The sequence below is a fragment of the Schistocerca americana genome, unplaced genomic scaffold, assembly GCF_021461395.2.
Source record: "Schistocerca americana isolate TAMUIC-IGC-003095 unplaced genomic scaffold, iqSchAmer2.1 HiC_scaffold_131, whole genome shotgun sequence".
NCBI lineage: Eukaryota > Metazoa > Arthropoda > Insecta > Orthoptera > Acrididae > Schistocerca > Schistocerca americana.
Window position 1 is genome coordinate 17,721 of NW_025725383.1, and position 6,457 is coordinate 24,177.

Consider the following 6,457-nt stretch of genomic DNA (forward strand, 5'->3'; position numbering starts at 1 on the left):
TTGCATCCGAATTTAATACAAAAGGCACAATGCCGACTTAAGTACAAGAGGACTGAAACTGTAACTTTCTATGATTTGAACCTCTGCTGTGAGTCCAGTTTAAGTTTCCAATGCTTCACTTCAGGTTTACTGTATCCCTTGGGCCTTCTTATTGACGATGAAACACAGAAATTGCATCCGAATTTAATACAAAAGGCACAATGCCGACTTAAGTACAAGAGGACTGATACTCTAACTTTCTATGATTTGAACCTCTGCTGTGAGTCCAGTTTTAGTTTCCGATGCTTCACTTCAGGTTTACTGTAGCCCTTGAAAATGCTTATTGACGATGAAACACAGATATTGCATCCGAATTTAATAGAAAAGGCACAATGCCGACTAAAGTACAAGAGGACTGATACTCCAACTTTCTATGATTTGAACTCCTCCTGTGAGTCCAGTTTTAGTTTCCGATGCTTCCCTTCAGGTTTACTGTATCCCTTGGACCTTCTTACTGACGATGAAACACAGAAATTGCATCCGAATGTCATAAAAAAGGCACAATGCCGACTTAAGTACAAGAGGACTGAAACTCTAACGTTCTATGATTTGAACCTCTGCTGTGAGTCCAGTTTTAGTTTCCGACTCTTCACTTCAGGTTCACTATATCCCTTGGATCTTCTTATTGACGATGAAACACAGAAATTGCATCCGAATTTAATACAAATATCACAATGCCGACTTAAGTACAAGTGGACAGAAACTCTGACTTTATATGATTTGAACCTCTGCTGTGAGTCCAGTTTTAGTTTCCGATGCTTCACTTCAGGTTTACTGTATCCCTTGGACCTTCTTATTGACGATGAAACACAGAAATCGCATCCGAATTTAATAAAAAAGGCACAATGCCGACCTAAGTACAAGAGGACTGAAACTGTAACTTTCTATGATTTGAACCTCTGCTGTGAGTCCAGTTTAAGTTTCCGATGCTTCACTTCAGGTTCACTGTATCCCTTGGACCTTCTTATTGACGATGAAACACAGAAATTGCATCCGAATTTAATACAAAAGGCACAATGCCGACTTAAGTACAAGAGGACTGATACTCTAACTTTCTATGATTTGAAGCCCTCCTGTGAGTCCAGATTTAGTTTCCGATGCTTCACTTCAGGTTTACCGTATCCCTTGGACCTTCTTACTGACGATGAAAAACAGAAATTGCATCCTAATTTAATAAAAAAGGCACAGTGCCGACTTAAGTACAAGAGGACTGATACCCTAACTTTCTATGATTTGAACCCCTCCTGTGAGTCCAGTTTTAGTTTACGATGCTTCACTTCAGGTTTACTGTATCCCTTGGACCTTCTTATTGACGATGAAACACAGAAATTGCATCCGAATTTAATAAAAAAGGCACAATGCCGACTTAAGTACAAGAGGACTGATACTCTAACTTTCTATGATTTGAACCCCTCCTGTGAGTCCAGTTTTAGATTCCGATGCTTCACTTCTGGTTTACTGTATCCCTTGGACCTTCTTATCGACGATGAAACACAGAAATTGCATCCGAAGTCAATACAAAAATCACAATGCCGACTTAAGTACAAGGCGACTGATACCCTAACTTTCTATGATTTGAACCTCTGCTGTGAGTCCAGTTTTAGTTTAGGATGCTTCACTTCAGGTTTGCTGTATCCCTTGGACCTTCTAATTGACGATGAAACAAAGAAATTGCATCCGAAATTAATAAAAACTGCACAATGCCGACTTAAGTACAAGTGGACTGAAAGTCTAACTTACTATGATTTGAACCTCTGCTGTGAGTCCAGTTTTAGTTTCCGATGCTTCACTTCAGGTTTACTGTATCCCTTGGACCTTCTTATTGACGATGAAACACAGAAATTGCATCCGAATTTAATACAAAAGGCACAATGCCGACTTAAGTACAAGAGGACTGAAACTGTAACTTTCTATGATTTGAACCTCAGCTGTGAGTCCAGTTTAAGTTTCCAATGCTTCACTTCAGGTTTACTGTATCCCTTGGACTTTCTTATTGACGATGAAACACAGAAATTGCATCCGAATTTAATACAAAAGGCACAATGCCGACATAAGTACAAGAGGACTGATACTCTAACTTTCTATGATTTGAAGCCCTCCTGTGAGTCCAGATTTAGTTTCCGATGCTTCACTCCAGGTTTACTGTATCCCTTGGACCTTCTTACTGACGATGAAAAACAGAAATTGCATCCGAATTTAATAAAAAAGGCACAGTGCCGACTTAAGTACAAGAGGACTGATACTCTAACTTTCTATGATTTGAACCCCTCCTGTGAGTCCAGTGATGGATTCCGATGCTTAACTTCTGGTTTACTGTATCCCTTGGACCTTCCTATTGACGATGAAACACAGAAATTGCATCCGAATTTAATACAAAAGGAACAATGCCGACTTAAGTACAAGAGGACTGAAATTGTAACTTTCTATGATTTGAACCTCTGCTGTGAGTTCCAGTTTAAGTTTCCGATGCTTCACTTCAGGTTTACTGTATCCCTTGGACCTTCTTATTGACGATGAAACACAGAAATTGCATCCGAATTTAATAAAAAAGGCACAGTGCCGACTTAAGTACAAGAATACTGATACTCTAACTTTCTATGATTTGAACCCCTCCTGTGAGTCCAGTTTTGGATTCCGATGCTTAACTTCTGGTTTACTGTATCCCTTGGACCTTCCTATTGACGATGAAACACAGAAATTGCATCCGAATTTAATACAAAAGGAACAATGCCGACTTAAGTACAAGAGGACTGAAATTGTAACTTTCTATGATTTGAACCTCTGCTGTGAGTTCCAGTTTAAGTTTCCGATGCTTCACTTCAGGTTTACTGTATCCCTTGGACCTTCTTATTGACGATGAAACACAGAAATTGCATCCGAATTTAATAAAAAAGGCACAGTGCCGACTTAAGTACAAGAGGACTGATACTCTAACTTTCTATGATTTGAAGCCCTCCTGTGAGTCCAGATTTAGTTTCCGATGCTTCACTTAAGGGTTTACTGTATCCCTTGGACCTTCTTACTGACAATGAATAACAGAAATTGCATCCGAATTTAATAAAAAAGGCACAGTGCCGACTTAAGTACAAGAGGACTGATACTCTAACTTTCTATGATTTGAACCCCTCCTGTGAGTCCAGTTTTGGATTCCGATGCTTAACTTCTGGTTTACTGTATCCCTTGGACCTTCCTATTGACGATGAAACACAGAAATTGCATCCGAATTTAATACAAAAGGAACAATGCCGACTTAAGTACAAGAGGACTGAAACTGTAACTTTCTATGATTTGAACCTCTGCTGTGAGTTCCAGTTTAAGTTTCCGATGCTTCACTTCAGGTTTACTGTATCCCTTGGACCTTCTTATTGACGATGAAACACAGAAATTGCATCCGAATTTAATAAAAAAGGCACAGTGCCGACTTAAGTACGAGAGGACTGATACTCTAACTTTCTATGATTTGAACCCCTCCTGTGAGTCCAGTTTTAGATTCCGATGCTTCACTTCAGGTTTACTGTATCCCTTGGACCTTCTTATTGACGATGAAACACAGATATTGCATCCGAATTAAATAAATAAGGCACAATGCCGACTTAAGTACAGGAGGACTGATACTCCAACTTTCTATGATTTGAACCCCTCCTGTGAGTCCAGTTTTAGATTCCGATGCTTAATTTCAGGTTTACTGTATCCCTTGGACCTTCTTATTGACGATGAAACACAGAAATTGCATCCGAATTTAATTAAAAACGACACAATAACGACTTAAGTACAAGAGGACTGATACTCTAACTTTCTATGATTTGAACCCCTCCTGTGAGTCCAGTTTTAGTTTCCGATGCTTCACTTCAGGTTTACTGTATCCCTTGGACCTTCTTATTGACGAAGAAACACAGAAATTGCATCCGAATTTAATAAAGAAGGCACAATGCCGACTTAAGTACAAGAGGACTGATACTCTAACTTTCTATGATTTGAACCCCTCCTGTGAGTCCAGTTTTAGATTCCGATGCTTCACTTCAGGTTTACTGTATCCCTTGGACCTTCTTATCGACGATGAAACACAGAAATTGCATCCGAAGTCAATACAAAAATCACAATGCCGACTTAAGTACAAGGCGACTGATACCCTAACTTTCTATGATTTGAACCTCTGCTGTGAGTCCAGTTTTAGTTTAGGATGCTTCACTTCAGGTTTACTGTATCCCTTGGACCTTCTAATTGACGATGAAACAAAGAAATTGCATCCGAAATTAATAAAAACGGCACAATGCCGACTTAAGTACAAGTGGACTGAAACTCTAACTTTCTATGATTTGAACCTCTGCTGTGAGTCCAGTTTTAGTTTCCGATGCTTCACTTCAGGTTTACTGTATCCCTTGGACCTTCTTATTGACGATGAAACACAGAAATTGCATCCGAATTTAATACAAAAGGCACAATGCCGACTTAAGTACAAGAGGACTGAAACTGTAACTTGCTATGATTTGAACCTCTGCTGTGAGTTCCAGTTTAAGTTTCCGATGCTTCACTTCAGGTTTACTGTATCCCTTGGACCTTCTTATTGACGATGAAACACAGAAATTGCATCCGAATTTAATAAAAAAGGCACAGTGCCGACTTAAGTACAAGAGGACTGATACTCTAACTTTCTATGATTTGAACCCCTCCTGTGAGTCCAGTTTTAGATTCCGATGCTTAATTTCAGGTTTACTGTATCCCTTGGACCTTCTTATTGACGATGAAATACAGAAATTGCATCCGAATTTAATTAAAAACGACACAATAACGACTTAAGTACAAGAGGACTGATACTCTAACTTTCTATGATTTGAACCCCTCCTGTGAGTCCAGTTTTAGTTCAAGATGCTTCACTTCAGGTTTACTGTATCCCTTGGACCTTCTTACTGACGATGAAACACAGAAATTGCATCCGAATTTAATAAGAAAGGCACAATGCCGACTTAAGTACAAGAGGACTGATACTCTAACTTTCTATGATTTGAACCCCTCCTGTGAGTCCAGTTTTAGATTCCGATGCTTCACTTCAGGTTTACTGTATCCCTTGGACCTTCTTATCGACGATGAGACACAGAAATTGCATCCGAAGCCAATACAAAAATCACAATGCCGACTTAAGTACAAGGCGACTGATACCCTAACTTTCTTTGATTTGAACCTCTGGTGTGAGTCCAGTTTTAGTTTAGGATGCTTCACTTCAGGTTTACTGTATCCCTTGGACCTTCTAATTGACGATGAAACAAAGAAATTGCATCCGAAATTAATAAAAACGGCACAATGCCGACTTAAGTACAAGTGGACTGAAACTCTAACTTTCTATGATTTGAACCTCTGCTGTGAGTCCAGTTTAAGTTTCCAATGCTTCACTTCAGGTTTACTGTATCCCTTGGACCTTCTTACTGACGATGAAACACAGAAATCGCATCCGAATGTAATAAAAAAGGCACAATGCGGACTTAAGTACAAGAGGACTGAATCTGTAACTTTCTATGATTTGAACCTCTGCTGTGAGTCCAGTTTAAGTTTCCGATGCCTTACTTCAGGTTCACTGTATCCCTTGGACCTTCTTATTGACGATGAAACACAGAAATTGCATCCGAATTTAATACAAAAGGCACAATGCCAACTTAAGTACAAGAGGACTGATACTCCAACTTTCTATGATTTGAACTCCTCCTGTGAGTCCAGTTTTAGTTTCCGATGCTTCACTTCAGGTTTACTGTATCCCTTGGACCTTCTTACTGACGATGAAACACAGAAATCGCATCCGAATGTAATAAAAAAGGCACAATGCCGACTTAAGTACAAGAGGACTGAAACTTTAACTTTCTATGTTTTGAACCTCTGCTGTGAGTCCAGTTTAAGTTTCCGATGCTTCACTTCAGGTTCACTGTATCCCTTGGACCTTCTTATTGACGATGAAACACAGAAATTGCATCCGAATTTAATACAAAAGGCACAATGCCAACTTAAGTACAAGAGGACTGATACTCTAACTTTCTATGATTTGAAGCCCTCCTGTGAGTCCAGATTTAGTTTCCGATGCTTCACTTCAGGTTTACTGTATCCCTTGGACCTTCTTACTGACGATGAAAAACAGAAATTGCATCCGAATTTAATAAAAAAGGCACAGTGCCGACTTAAGTACAAGAGGACTGATACTCTAACTTTCTATGATTTGAACCCCTCCTGTGAGTCCACTTTCGGATTCCGATGCTTAACTTCTGGTTTACTGTATCCCTTGGACCTTCCTATTGACGATGAAACACAGAAATTGCATCCGAATTTAATACAAAAGGCACAATGCCGACTTAAGTAAAAGAGGACTGAAACTGTAACTTTCTATGATTTGAACCTCTGCTGTGAGTTCCAGTTAAAGTTTCCGATGCTTCACTTC